This window comes from Drosophila santomea, chromosome 3R (assembly GCF_016746245.2).
Source record: "Drosophila santomea strain STO CAGO 1482 chromosome 3R, Prin_Dsan_1.1, whole genome shotgun sequence".
In the NCBI taxonomy this organism is placed as follows: Eukaryota; Metazoa; Arthropoda; class Insecta; order Diptera; family Drosophilidae; genus Drosophila; species Drosophila santomea.
The window spans coordinates 28,881,390-28,897,365 of record NC_053019.2 but is presented as its reverse complement, the minus strand read 5'-3'; positions in this window follow the sequence as shown (position 1 = coordinate 28,897,365).

Genomic DNA, 15,976 nt, shown 5'->3' with positions numbered 1-15,976 from the left:
CTGACGAAGTACATTTCAAAAAGACAACTAATGCTATATTAAATAGGAACACAAACATGACTAAATTCAAGAAAATTCTAGAAGATAAAATGCTTCTAAATACAGAGATACGGACTGGACAGGACATTGACGATTGCATTGATATCTTTCTCAATAACATAAAATCTGCAGCCAGCGAAGCCACCCCCAAAAATCGCCATCAAAACAACCCAATAGAAAATTACCGAAGGAAGGAAACAAACTCCAATCTGGATACTGCTACCTCTCGTCTTCTGGAAGAAAAAAAGGAGTTAAATAGGATCTTCAGATCAGCAGGAACGGAAGAAGCTAAAAGGTGGTTCAAGGCAGCGCAAAACAGACTGGCAAAGGAAATAAGAAAAATCAAAACAAGCCAAATCAACACTAAGCTACAACACATCGACCCAACAGACAGATATAGGATGCAGAAACTATGGAAATGGACCAATGATGTCAAGAAACAGCCGCAACCCATCTGGCCACTGAAGAAGGACGTCGACTGCACAAGCTCAAGGTCAGCTAGCCCCTGGACTAGGACGCTTGAGGAAAGAGCGGAAGCATTCGCCTCCCATCTAGAATCGCGCTTCAAGGCAAACCAAAGGAACAACACTGACGACCGGGAAAACATCAAAAAAGAATTGGACAAATACAAATCAATGAAGCTGCGGGACGAATCAGGCAGCAGCAGACCCCAACCTGTTACTCTAGCCGAACTGGACGTGCTGATCAAATCCCTAGAACCAAAGAAAGCCCCGGGCGCTGACAACATAAGCAACAAGGTCATTGGCAACCTCCCAAAAAAGGCCAAGATTTACCTCATCCTCATTTATAATAAAATGCTTAACACTGGCTACTTTCCAAAAAAGTGGAAGCATGCCTGTATTTCCATGATTTTAAAACCCGGAAAATCGCCTTCACTTCTTAACTCCTACCGACCCATTAGTCTGCTCTCTGGACTATCCAAGATTTTCGAGCGCATTATCCTAAACAGACTATTTAAAATCGAATCCTTCTCCAAAGCAATCCCAAATCACCAATTTGGTTTCAGAAAAGGGCACGGGGCGGAACATCAACTAGCCAGAGTCACAAAATTCATCCTAGAAGCCTACGAGGAAAAGGAAGTATGCTCAGCCACTTTCCTAGACATAACGGAAGCATTTGACAGAGTATGGCACGACGGACTACTCCTTAAACTAACAAAACTCATCCCTAATCAGTTGTTCATACTACTGGAATCATATCTGACAGACAGGACTTTCCAGGTCAGAGTCAACAACGAAACGTCCTCCAGAATTGGCACCATCAATGCGGGAGTGCCCCAAGGCAGTATTCTGGGACCAGTCCTGTACTCAATATACACATCGGACATGCCACCCCCTATCCTTAAAGGATACATTCGCAACATATCTCTACCTGACTACCAACCTAAGAATATCATCCTCGCAACCTATGCAGACGACACCATAATTATAAGCCGCTCAAACAACCCTCGGACCGCAATAAACATAAATCAAACGTACATAAATAAATTTTGTAGATGGGCAAAGAAATGGGATATTGCAATAAATGGAAAGAAGACAGGCCACGTCTTATTTTCCCTTAAAGAAAAAACAGAAAACATTTACACCCCCCCTACCGTTGACGGGCAAAGGGCCACCAAACTCAGCAAACACGGCTATCTTGGAGTTATACTTGATCGTAAGCTGACTTTTGGGGCGCACCTCATCCTGCTAAAAGGGAAAATTATAGCCGCATATAAAAGACTGGAATGGATTATAGGTAAAAATAGCCACCTACCTAAAAAGACAAAACTACTCCTGTGGAAGCAAATTATTTCCCCCATATGGCATTATGCCATTGCGATCTGGGGGTCCCTCACATCAGCCACCCAAACCAAAAAAATACAAACCCTAGAAAACAAACTCATAAGAAGGATCATAAATGCAAACAGATACACCAAACAATCAACAATTAGGGAAAAATATAAAATAAAATCCTTTGACGAAGTATTTGACCAAGCCAGCAAACGATATGCCAACTCTATTGCCGACCACGAAAACCCACTAATAAAAGAACTACTGACAAAATCCTACAAGCCCATTAGACTGGCAGCAAGTAGAACTAGGTATGTAAATCAATACACAAAATACCTACTGCCTCTCCTACAAAACATCCCAAAGCCTCCTGACGAACCCACGTACAAATCACTATACAGTTACACGGATATAGAGGAATTAGAAATAGTCTCTAAATTAAGGTACGACTATAGACAGACCCTTCCTACTCTTCTTCAACTGGATGACGAAGAAATGGAAGCGAGAGACTGTAAAGCAGAGGAGGAAAGGAAGGAAAGGGAAAAAGAAGAAAGGAAAAAAGCCCTGGAGAAAGGACCACCAGATAGATGGTGCGAATTACTCATAAACAAATTCAGCAAAATGTACAAAAAAGGAATGATCACCAAAGAAAGGGTCATGGAACTAATGCTCGGCCAACCCCCCACAGTGATCAAACTAGTCATCCCTGACTACGAACCTTAACAAACGTCGACACAAACCGCTCCCCAAAAAATGCAGCTCATACAAAAAAAAAGGGAGGAAGTTATGGCTGAATATTACGTATTTGAAATGCTTAACTGCTCTTTATTCTCATTACTCAAAATCTACATTAAAGCTATGGATGCGGGCTATTTCACTGAAACAATAATACCCAAGCGACAGCAAAGTGCCCTCATCTCTATCCTAATGACCTGCGAAACACGGACGAAGTACCCCCTCGACGACTCATCCCTGCTGATCCCGACGAAGCGCATATGAAGGATGTCACCTAACAAGACTAACAAAGATGTATCTAGAAGCAGACGGACACGCGAAGGATCTACGTGCGGCAAAAACATGACGAAACTAAGTCGACTTATTGCAGCAGAGTATGCACAACGTCACTTATCTGAACCTTTTGCTGCAGATCCTTTTGCTGTAGATCCTTTGTAAGGTCCTGAAACAATCAGCGGCAATCTCCCCGAAAGCTGTACTCGATGACAAAAGACGACCCGACTTGGCGTAATGGACAAACCAACTTTTTGACACTTAGAACACAAAAAACAGGCAATGTTTTGACGCAGTCTCCTTATTTGGGATTCCCCCACGTTTTTACAGACCCTAGGAGTGGTGCCGCCGACCCGGCAAAAGGTCGAAATAGAAACCTCTAAAACTGACTTTTTTCCCTCAGAAATGCAATATTGACGAAATCTCCGTTAAAGATTGTAATAATTTAATCAAAACACATAACAGTGTAATATATAATAATATATATAAAAATGCACAAAGTTTCGATGCCGTCCCCATGTCAAGAAGCACCCTCGATTTTATTGACCCTTGGTGCGGCGCTGCCGACCCGGCAAAAGGTCAAAATCGTGACCCCGGAATTCAACTTTTCTCCCGGTAGCAACTACAATATCCCTGAAAAAGAATAACAAATCAATAAAAGCATAAAACGACGAAATCTACAACTTACCTACTAGACGCAACAGAATACGATGTCTTTGGCACCTAAAACATTAAAAACGTATAATGTTTTGATGCCGTTTCCATATCGGAATGCCCCCTCGCCCTTCTGAATTCTGGGTGTGGTGCTGCCGGCCCGGCAAAAGGCCAAAATGGTGACCCTCAAATTCGACCTCTTTATAATAGTAGTGGTATAATGAAAATATCCCTGAAAAAGTACAAAATTAACTAACATCAACAGAACACTAAATGTATATACAAACCTACCGACATACATGAACCTCCCCAACGATGCTTCTTATAAATCCATGGCATCGCTTTCCTTTCCAAATCCCACTGGACAAATTTAAAATCCTGGACAATCTGGACCTGCAAAAGAAAAGACAAAAACTAAAATCAGACAAAACAAAACTAAACACATAGATATACTTATCTAATCCAATTTTCTGCATCCAATTCCATGGACATTTACGAGCGTCGGCCCAAAGCAAAGCATCTTGGCCCGGCGTCCATAAGATGCCTCCTTTCCCTGGCGAGACGACCCACAGAAGCGACGACCCTGGTGACTCCAAAGCAATGACGACGCTCTCGCCGACACATTGATGAACTCCAGCTGATGTGCAGCAACTCCCTGGACCCTGGATTAAAACGGCGACGCGGGAATCCACTACGCATTGAAGAACTCCAGCTGAAATGCAGCAACTCCCTGGACCTAGGAATAAGACGGCGGCGCGGGAATCCACTGCGCTTTGGACCATTTGACGGCTGGAGATGAGACCCATGGGCGGGTTGGCAGCCTCCTGCAAACTAAACCTAAATTGACGGCGGCGCGGGATCTAAACACGAAAATAAAAACACTGACGACTGGTGAAATTGCTGTAACAAAAATGAATACTCAAACGCAAAATAACGGCCGCTGTGGTGGTAAAAAGTACCACATTTGACAGCCGGCTCAAATTCACACCATGAATACATACCAGAAACGCTGGCCCAACTCTTTTTAAACTGGCGCGCAGCCTGCGGCTCCAAATAACTGGGACAAACAACTCCCTTTCCCCACCGGCAATGACTCCCGAGGCTCGATGCTTCCGTCCTTCTGGCGGGGGCATCTGAAAATAGAAACAATACAAATTTTAAAACTTAAATTAACTGACAAATGCAAATTTCCTAAACCTTAAAAATGTAAACAAACAAAAACCATATGTTAATGTTACCATCCACGCAATGTTTATAAGTAAGAAAATACCAAACCATGTATACTTACCACACCTGTCCAACCCCCACACTCATCCCCACAAATGTACAAATTCAAAAACGAAAATAATTGTACCTAGATATTGCACTCTGTGTAATCACAGGCAAATAAATGCGTGGATGCGGGGCAGAAATAAATCATTCTGTCTCCGTACTTTCACCAGAAACGTCAAAGAAACATCTCAAAAAGTCGCTCAATCTGCGCTTCTTGTGTAGCAATTCGGTTTCCCGATATGTCGTCTCCTTTCCTTTTCTTTCTTTCCTACGCAGTAGAGTGTAGTGGCGCCAGTGTTGTTAAAGCTGTTGAGTATAGTGGCGGCAGTGTGGTGTGTTGGTAAAGCAGTTGTGTGTTGTTTAATACCGCTATCCGCACTGGCGCTACTATACAGAACAGCTTATACAAGTGGTGCCAATAGAAACATCTCAAAAAGTCGCTCAATCTGCGCTTCTTGTGTAGCAATTCGGTTTCCCGATATGTCGTCTCCTTTCCTTTTCTTTCTTTCCTACGCAGTAGAGTGTAGTGGCGCCAGTGTTGTTAAAGCTGTTGAGTATAGTGGCGGCAGTGTGGTGTGTTGGTAAAGCAGTTGTGTGTTGTTTAATACCGCTATCCGCACTGGCGCTACTATACAGAACAGCTTATACAAGTGGTGCCAATAGAAACATCTCAAAAAGTCGCTCAATCTGCGCTTCTTGTGTAGCAATTCGGTTTCCCGATATGTCGTCTCCTTTCCTTTTCTTTCTTTCCTACGCAGTAGAGTGTAGTGGCGCCAGTGTTGTTAAAGCTGTTGAGTATAGTGGCGGCAGTGTGGTGTGTTGGTAAAGCAGTTGTGTGTTGTTTAATACCGCTATCCGCACTGGCGCTACTATACAGAACAGCTTATACAAGTGGTGCCAATAGAAACATCTCAAAAAGTCGCTCAATCTGCGCTTCTTGTGTAGCAATTCGGTTTCCCGATATGTCGTCTCCTTTCCTTTTCTTTCTTTCCTACGCAGTAGAGTGTAGTGGCGCCAGTGTTGTTAAAGCTGTTGAGTATAGTGGCGGCAGTGTGGTGTGTTGGTAAAGCAGTTGTGTGTTGTTTAATACCGCTATCCGCACTGGCGCTACTATACAGAACAGCTTATACAAGTGGTGCCAATAGAAACATCTCAAAAAGTCGCTCAATCTGCGCTTCTTGTGTAGCAATTCGGTTTCCCGATATGTCGTCTCCTTTCCTTTTCTTTCTTTCCTACGCAGTAGAGTGTAGTGGCGCCAGTGTTGTTAAAGCTGTTGAGTATAGTGGCGGCAGTGTGGTGTGTTGGTAAAGCAGTTGTGTGTTGTTTAATACCGCTATCCGCACTGGCGCTACTATACAGAACAGCTTATACAAGTGGTGCCAATAGAAACATCTCAAAAAGTCGCTCAATCTGCGCTTCTTGTGTAGCAATTCGGTTTCCCGATATGTCGTCTCCTTTCCTTTTCTTTCTTTCCTACGCAGTAGAGTGTAGTGGCGCCAGTGTTGTTAAAGCTGTTGAGTATAGTGGCGGCAGTGTGGTGTGTTGGTAAAGCAGTTGTGTGTTGTTTAATACCGCTATCCGCACTGGCGCTACTATACAGAACAGCTTATACAAGTGGTGCCAATAGAAACATCTCAAAAAGTCGCTCAATCTGCGCTTCTTGTGTAGCAATTCGGTTTCCCGATATGTCGTCTCCTTTCCTTTTCTTTCTTTCCTACGCAGTAGAGTGTAGTGGCGCCAGTGTTGTTAAAGCTGTTGAGTATAGTGGCGGCAGTGTGGTGTGTTGGTAAAGCAGTTGTGTGTTGTTTAATACCGCTATCCGCACTGGCGCTACTATACAGAACAGCTTATACAAGTGGTGCCAATAGAAACATCTCAAAAAGTCGCTCAATCTGCGCTTCTTGTGTAGCAATTCGGTTTCCCGATATGTCGTCTCCTTTCCTTTTCTTTCTTTCCTACGCAGTAGAGTGTAGTGGCGCCAGTGTTGTTAAAGCTGTTGAGTATAGTGGCGGCAGTGTGGTGTGTTGGTAAAGCAGTTGTGTGTTGTTTAATACCGCTATCCGCACTGGCGCTACTATACAGAACAGCTTATACAAGTGGTGCCAATAGAAACATCTCAAAAAGTCGCTCAATCTGCGCTTCTTGTGTAGCAATTCGGTTTCCCGATATGTCGTCTCCTTTCCTTTTCTTTCTTTCCTACGCAGTAGAGTGTAGTGGCGCCAGTGTTGTTAAAGCTGTTGAGTATAGTGGCGGCAGTGTGGTGTGTTGGTAAAGCAGTTGTGTGTTGTTTAATACCGCTATCCGCACTGGCGCTACTATACAGAACAGCTTATACAAGTGGTGCCAATAGAAACATCTCAAAAAGTCGCTCAATCTGCGCTTCTTGTGTAGCAATTCGGTTTCCCGATATGTCGTCTCCTTTCCTTTTCTTTCTTTCCTACGCAGTAGAGTGTAGTGGCGCCAGTGTTGTTAAAGCTGTTGAGTATAGTGGCGGCAGTGTGGTGTGTTGGTAAAGCAGTTGTGTGTTGTTTAATACCGCTATCCGCACTGGCGCTACTATACAGAACAGCTTATACAAGTGGTGCCAATAGAAACATCTCAAAAAGTCGCTCAATCTGCGCTTCTTGTGTAGCAATTCGGTTTCCCGATATGTCGTCTCCTTTCCTTTTCTTTCTTTCCTACGCAGTAGAGTGTAGTGGCGCCAGTGTTGTTAAAGCTGTTGAGTATAGTGGCGGCAGTGTGGTGTGTTGGTAAAGCAGTTGTGTGTTGTTTAATACCGCTATCCGCACTGGCGCTACTATACAGAACAGCTTATACAAGTGGTGCCAATAGAAACATCTCAAAAAGTCGCTCAATCTGCGCTTCTTGTGTAGCAATTCGGTTTCCCGATATGTCGTCTCCTTTCCTTTTCTTTCTTTCCTACGCAGTAGAGTGTAGTGGCGCCAGTGTTGTTAAAGCTGTTGAGTATAGTGGCGGCAGTGTGGTGTGTTGGTAAAGCAGTTGTGTGTTGTTTAATACCGCTATCCGCACTGGCGCTACTATACAGAACAGCTTATACAAGTGGTGCCAATAGAAACATCTCAAAAAGTCGCTCAATCTGCGCTTCTTGTGTAGCAATTCGGTTTCCCGATATGTCGTCTCCTTTCCTTTTCTTTCTTTCCTACGCAGTAGAGTGTAGTGGCGCCAGTGTTGTTAAAGCTGTTGAGTATAGTGGCGGCAGTGTGGTGTGTTGGTAAAGCAGTTGTGTGTTGTTTAATACCGCTATCCGCACTGGCGCTACTATACAGAACAGCTTATACAAGTGGTGCCAATAGAAACATCTCAAAAAGTCGCTCAATCTGCGCTTCTTGTGTAGCAATTCGGTTTCCCGATATGTCGTCTCCTTTCCTTTTCTTTCTTTCCTACGCAGTAGAGTGTAGTGGCGCCAGTGTTGTTAAAGCTGTTGAGTATAGTGGCGGCAGTGTGGTGTGTTGGTAAAGCAGTTGTGTGTTGTTTAATACCGCTATCCGCACTGGCGCTACTATACAGAACAGCTTATACAAGTGGTGCCAATAGAAACATCTCAAAAAGTCGCTCAATCTGCGCTTCTTGTGTAGCAATTCGGTTTCCCGATATGTCGTCTCCTTTCCTTTTCTTTCTTTCCTACGCAGTAGAGTGTAGTGGCGCCAGTGTTGTTAAAGCTGTTGAGTATAGTGGCGGCAGTGTGGTGTGTTGGTAAAGCAGTTGTGTGTTGTTTAATACCGCTATCCGCACTGGCGCTACTATACAGAACAGCTTATACAAGTGGTGCCAATAGAAACATCTCAAAAAGTCGCTCAATCTGCGCTTCTTGTGTAGCAATTCGGTTTCCCGATATGTCGTCTCCTTTCCTTTTCTTTCTTTCCTACGCAGTAGAGTGTAGTGGCGCCAGTGTTGTTAAAGCTGTTGAGTATAGTGGCGGCAGTGTGGTGTGTTGGTAAAGCAGTTGTGTGTTGTTTAATACCGCTATCCGCACTGGCGCTACTATACAGAACAGCTTATACAAGTGGTGCCAATAGAAACATCTCAAAAAGTCGCTCAATCTGCGCTTCTTGTGTAGCAATTCGGTTTCCCGATATGTCGTCTCCTTTCCTTTTCTTTCTTTCCTACGCAGTAGAGTGTAGTGGCGCCAGTGTTGTTAAAGCTGTTGAGTATAGTGGCGGCAGTGTGGTGTGTTGGTAAAGCAGTTGTGTGTTGTTTAATACCGCTATCCGCACTGGCGCTACTATACAGAACAGCTTATACAAGTGGTGCCAATAGAAACATCTCAAAAAGTCGCTCAATCTGCGCTTCTTGTGTAGCAATTCGGTTTCCCGATATGTCGTCTCCTTTCCTTTTCTTTCTTTCCTACGCAGTAGAGTGTAGTGGCGCCAGTGTTGTTAAAGCTGTTGAGTATAGTGGCGGCAGTGTGGTGTGTTGGTAAAGCAGTTGTGTGTTGTTTAATACCGCTATCCGCACTGGCGCTACTATACAGAACAGCTTATACAAGTGGTGCCAATAGAAACATCTCAAAAAGTCGCTCAATCTGCGCTTCTTGTGTAGCAATTCGGTTTCCCGATATGTCGTCTCCTTTCCTTTTCTTTCTTTCCTACGCAGTAGAGTGTAGTGGCGCCAGTGTTGTTAAAGCTGTTGAGTATAGTGGCGGCAGTGTGGTGTGTTGGTAAAGCAGTTGTGTGTTGTTTAATACCGCTATCCGCACTGGCGCTACTATACAGAACAGCTTATACAAGTGGTGCCAATAGAAACATCTCAAAAAGTCGCTCAATCTGCGCTTCTTGTGTAGCAATTCGGTTTCCCGATATGTCGTCTCCTTTCCTTTTCTTTCTTTCCTACGCAGTAGAGTGTAGTGGCGCCAGTGTTGTTAAAGCTGTTGAGTATAGTGGCGGCAGTGTGGTGTGTTGGTAAAGCAGTTGTGTGTTGTTTAATACCGCTATCCGCACTGGCGCTACTATACAGAACAGCTTATACAAGTGGTGCCAATAGAAACATCTCAAAAAGTCGCTCAATCTGCGCTTCTTGTGTAGCAATTCGGTTTCCCGATATGTCGTCTCCTTTCCTTTTCTTTCTTTCCTACGCAGTAGAGTGTAGTGGCGCCAGTGTTGTTAAAGCTGTTGAGTATAGTGGCGGCAGTGTGGTGTGTTGGTAAAGCAGTTGTGTGTTGTTTAATACCGCTATCCGCACTGGCGCTACTATACAGAACAGCTTATACAAGTGGTGCCAATAGAAACATCTCAAAAAGTCGCTCAATCTGCGCTTCTTGTGTAGCAATTCGGTTTCCCGATATGTCGTCTCCTTTCCTTTTCTTTCTTTCCTACGCAGTAGAGTGTAGTGGCGCCAGTGTTGTTAAAGCTGTTGAGTATAGTGGCGGCAGTGTGGTGTGTTGGTAAAGCAGTTGTGTGTTGTTTAATACCGCTATCCGCACTGGCGCTACTATACAGAACAGCTTATACAAGTGGTGCCAATAGAAACATCTCAAAAAGTCGCTCAATCTGCGCTTCTTGTGTAGCAATTCGGTTTCCCGATATGTCGTCTCCTTTCCTTTTCTTTCTTTCCTACGCAGTAGAGTGTAGTGGCGCCAGTGTTGTTAAAGCTGTTGAGTATAGTGGCGGCAGTGTGGTGTGTTGGTAAAGCAGTTGTGTGTTGTTTAATACCGCTATCCGCACTGGCGCTACTATACAGAACAGCTTATACAAGTGGTGCCAATAGAAACATCTCAAAAAGTCGCTCAATCTGCGCTTCTTGTGTAGCAATTCGGTTTCCCGATATGTCGTCTCCTTTCCTTTTCTTTCTTTCCTACGCAGTAGAGTGTAGTGGCGCCAGTGTTGTTAAAGCTGTTGAGTATAGTGGCGGCAGTGTGGTGTGTTGGTAAAGCAGTTGTGTGTTGTTTAATACCGCTATCCGCACTGGCGCTACTATACAGAACAGCTTATACAAGTGGTGCCAATAGAAACATCTCAAAAAGTCGCTCAATCTGCGCTTCTTGTGTAGCAATTCGGTTTCCCGATATGTCGTCTCCTTTCCTTTTCTTTCTTTCCTACGCAGTAGAGTGTAGTGGCGCCAGTGTTGTTAAAGCTGTTGAGTATAGTGGCGGCAGTGTGGTGTGTTGGTAAAGCAGTTGTGTGTTGTTTAATACCGCTATCCGCACTGGCGCTACTATACAGAACAGCTTATACAAGTGGTGCCAATAGAAACATCTCAAAAAGTCGCTCAATCTGCGCTTCTTGTGTAGCAATTCGGTTTCCCGATATGTCGTCTCCTTTCCTTTTCTTTCTTTCCTACGCAGTAGAGTGTAGTGGCGCCAGTGTTGTTAAAGCTGTTGAGTATAGTGGCGGCAGTGTGGTGTGTTGGTAAAGCAGTTGTGTGTTGTTTAATACCGCTATCCGCACTGGCGCTACTATACAGAACAGCTTATACAAGTGGTGCCAATAGAAGCATATTTTTTAGAAGTGCAGAGTTGCCAGTGTACACAATTCATTAAAAGCGCAGTGTTGCCACCTTGCACAGTTTTTAAAAGTTAAATGGCGCCACCACGCACAATTGGTATAAAAAGTACAGTGGCGCACCTTACACAACGGCCTATACAAGTATAAATATACACAAACGTAAAATATAAAGGCACAGTGGCGCCACTACGAACAACTAGTGTAAAAAGTACAGTGGCGCACTTTATACAATGGCTTATAAAAGTATAAGTATACGCCAAAGTCAAACACAAAGGCACTGTGGCGCTAGTATGTACATTTTACATTTAAATTGAGGCCGTTAAATTACGTCAAGTATATATATTCAGTGGCGCCACTATTTAAATTTTACATTGAAAGTGAGGCCGTTAAAATATGTCAAGTATATTTATTCTGTGGCGTAACTATATATATTATACACGTAAAGTAAACCATTCTACACAAATGTATAACATTTGTACCAACAATGTATGCATTTTACATGAATCATGTAGATATAAAGCATGCCAAGTTTACATACACAGTGGCGCCAGTATGTACTTTTGACATGTATAAAGTAAACAATTTTACACAACACATGTCAAATATACATGAGCTGTGACGTCAATTTATACATATTACATTACAAATGTTGCTAGAAAATAAGCGAAGTAAACATACACAGTGGTGCTATTGTACACAACTGCATAAAAAGTATATTAAAAAAAGCTAGCAAGAGCGTCACTATAAACATATTAATTAGAAGCACGCAAATACTCCACCAAGTAAATGTTAATTTAAAGAAGTGTGTTTAACGGCAATTTAAATAAATTTTTTTTAAAGATATTAATCAATAAAATAAATTATTTCCGTTCAACTTGGCAAAATAGACACAATTAAAAAACAACGCATTATTAAGAAAATGAGTGTGTGCAATTCGGCACCACATTAAAAAAAGCACCATTTAAATTATTATAAAGCTTATATTGTATCAATAATAAAATAAACGGGTACAAAATACAAGCAACTGGTACACTCTTTTTTCGGATTATATTCGGTTGCAATAATAAAATATGCCATTTACATATATGTATATTTAACACCCATTTTCGCAGCTATTTTGGTTTACGGTAATATGAACATAACTTTTGAACACTCCTACTCCTTCTGAGACGGCCATTTTCGATGGCAATACAAAAGGCAATTCGTAGGTATATGCATCTCACTTACCCGCCGCCATTTTGTAACTGTGTGTGAGAGCAAAAGCTAGGCCACTCCTACAGCTCGTCCGAACACAGCGGAGCGTCTAAAGTTAGAGCACAAAATGGTCGCGTAAAAAGAGCCTAAATATATTAAGATACATTCTCATGGCGTCTCTTTCATTACAGCAAACGCAAAATGGTGATAAACGGCAGATAGAGATTTATATATATATAAATTGACTCTTATTTTGGACTACATATTTCTGGAAACAAAAGAGCAAAAAGTGGCCTGAACATTGATTTTCTCTGGATCTCAAAATAGCGACGGATAAATGAACTATAGATATATTAATATTTACACTAATTTCCATCTCCCAGATTTTTGCAACCTAAAATGGCTAAGTAGACGTTCACTGTATTTGTGTCAGTTTTTGTACAATTTAAAAAATCTAACGTTTTTGTTGCTTAATGCGAATTAATTAGGAATTATTTTTAGGGTTTAATTTTCAGTTTTCGAACCATAAACATTAAATATTTGTCAACAATTTGCTTATGGCAAACAAGCTTTTTGTTCTGTAATTTCGTTTTAGTGTAGTCAAACCAGAGAACACTGCCAAATTATACGTTTTAAAAAATTACTTGCATTTTTTTGTTTTAATTTTTGAAAGGTGAACGTTTATGTACACAACAAAATAATTGTAGACTACTTTCAAAACTTAAATAAAAACGATCAAAACTATACTTTATAAACTAAACTAAATATTGGTTAGCAAATGTAAAAGTTTTTATCTATTATTTGTTTTTGGGACTCTACATTATTATAATAATGTTTTATATTTGGAAATGGGTTCTTTGGTAAACTTTTATAGATACTAAAATAAAATTTTTGATTGTGAAAATATAAAAATAGCTATTTCTTGTTTATAAAATGATTTAGGTTTTCTTTACATGTCAAAAATGCTTTACGTTTCTTTTATTATTTTATGCAATTAAAAATAGGAAACTTTTTTAATATACAACAGAATCGGAAATAAGTTGACAAGCCAGCCGTAAGCTGACAGAGCCACTGTAGACGACACTGAGAATTCGGGAAAAAACTAAATGTTGCAATCCGAAAAAGCCCCGCAAATATATGTTTTAATATATAATGGCTTCAATTTTTATAGTAAAAATAGCTATTTCTTGTTTATAAAATGATTTAGGGTTTATTTACGTGTCAAAAAAGCTTTACGTTTCCTTTATTTTTTTATGCAATCAAAAGAAAGAAACTTTTCTGATATACAACACAAACGGAAATAAGTTGACAGTGCCGTTGTATACGACATCTGAGAATTCGGGAAAATGCGGATTGTTGCAGCCCGAAGAAGTCGCGCAAAAAGAAGCCTCAATATATAATGGCAGCAAACAGAAAAATGCGAGTTACAAAAGAGAGATTTATATATTTCAATTGCCTCTCATATTTGATTTATAACATATTTCGGCAATTCAAAATGGAGATGATCGAAAGAGAGTGAGATATGTTTAAATTCGCCTTCATTTTCTCTTCCATAGAGAAATTTTAGTAAATAACCAATTTCAAATAAACAATTATATGAACAAAATTCTCTTATAATTTATTAATAAATTCTACAATAAATCTGCACAATATTTGATATCGTAAAATTATTTTAGATTAAACGGTTTTGCTTGTTTTTGTTTGATAACTATGTTACCCATTAAAATTCAATAAAGATTTCTATAAATTAAAACATAAATTATATTACTTCAACATTCCTTTGTTTAATCGTTAAGTAACATTCCAAAGTTTGTTGTCAACGAAATATATACAACACAAACGCGTCGTTTTATATACATTATTATTATATTACATCGAAAGAACCGAGCACTGGACGCACACACTTTAATTCCAGGAAGGAATCGAAGAACTTTAAAAAAAAGTTTATCGAAATTAGGTATAAACCGCGAACAAAAATTTTTAACAGGATGCGTACATTGGTCGCGCTTGCACTTGTTTCGAAAATAACTAAGAGCTGAGCGCGCACACCCCCATTTTTAGTCAAGAACCGAAAAACAACTGAATGCAGATCATCAGAGCTGAAAGGTCTCAGCTCAGCAAACGAAGCCGCGCTGTCGACGGCAGCAGAGAATTCTGCGCAACGATTAAGGCTGCACCACAAAAGAGTATTATATATATAATAACTTTCTCTCTCTTTTATTAAAGCAAACTATAATGACAACGCACGGAAGAGAGAAAAAGACATTCAAATTGCCTCTTATTTTCACTCTAATATTATTGGCCGTATGCGAGAGGGAGTGGCTCTCTCCAATTTAGGCAACCTAGCATGGTTGTGGAAGAAAGAGATGAAAATATATTCAAACGGCTGCTCATTTTCTGCACTTTTTATTTTGCAAAATATTCTAGGAACTATTTTGCGGATATTTAAATTGCCGCTCATTTGTTCTTCCACATAAATTCAACACTGTGGTTTTACCTGGAATTTTATGTGAACAGGAAGCATATCTAAATAACCTACAATTTTGTTCTGATTAAAAGCAACATTAACAATTCCTATCATACTGTTAAAATTTAAAACACCTAATATCTAAGCCGATGACTGTTTTTTTATTTTGAAAAATATTTTGTTATTTAAATTGCCGCTCACTTTTTCTTTTAAATTTTCTAGCAAATTTATGAGCAAATTTAATTCAACCCTAAATGGTCATGGATGTTAATTTGCTATTTCGTTTTTCTTTTTCTGCTCCCAAAACAAATTATATTTCACAAGAAAATTAAAGGACAACAAAATAATTGAAGACTTCTTTCAAAACTTAAATAAAAACTATACTTTATAAACTAAACTAAATATTGGTTAGCAAATGTAATAGTTTTCATCTATTATTTGTTTTTGTGACTCCACATTATTATAATAATGTTTTATATTTGGAAATGGGTTCTTTGGTAAACTTTCATAGATACTAAAATAAAATTTTTGATTGTGAAAATATAAAAATAGCTATTTCTTGTTTATAAAATGATTTAGGTTTTATTACATGTCAAAAATGCTTTACGTTTCTTTTATTATTTTATGCAATTAAAAAGAGGAAACTTTTTTAATATACAACAGAATCGGAAATAAGTTGACAAGCCAGCCGTAAGCTGACAGAGCCACTGTAGACGACATCTGAGAATTCGGGAAAAAGCTAAATGTTGCAATCCGAAAAAGCCCCGCAAATATATGTTTTAATATATAATGGCTTCAATTTTAATTGTAAAAATAGCTATTTCTTGTTTATTAAATGATTTAGGGTTTATTTACGTGTCAAAAAAGTTTCTTTTATTTTTTTATGCAATCAAAAGAAAGAAACTTTTCTGATATACAACACAAACGGAAATAAGTTGACAGTGCCGTTGTCTACGACATCTGGGAATTCGGGAAAATGCTGATTGTTGCAGCCCGAAGAAGTCGCGCAAAAAGAAGCCCCAATATATAATGGCAGCAAACAGAAAAATGCGAGTTACAAAAGAGAGAGATATATATTTCAATTGCCT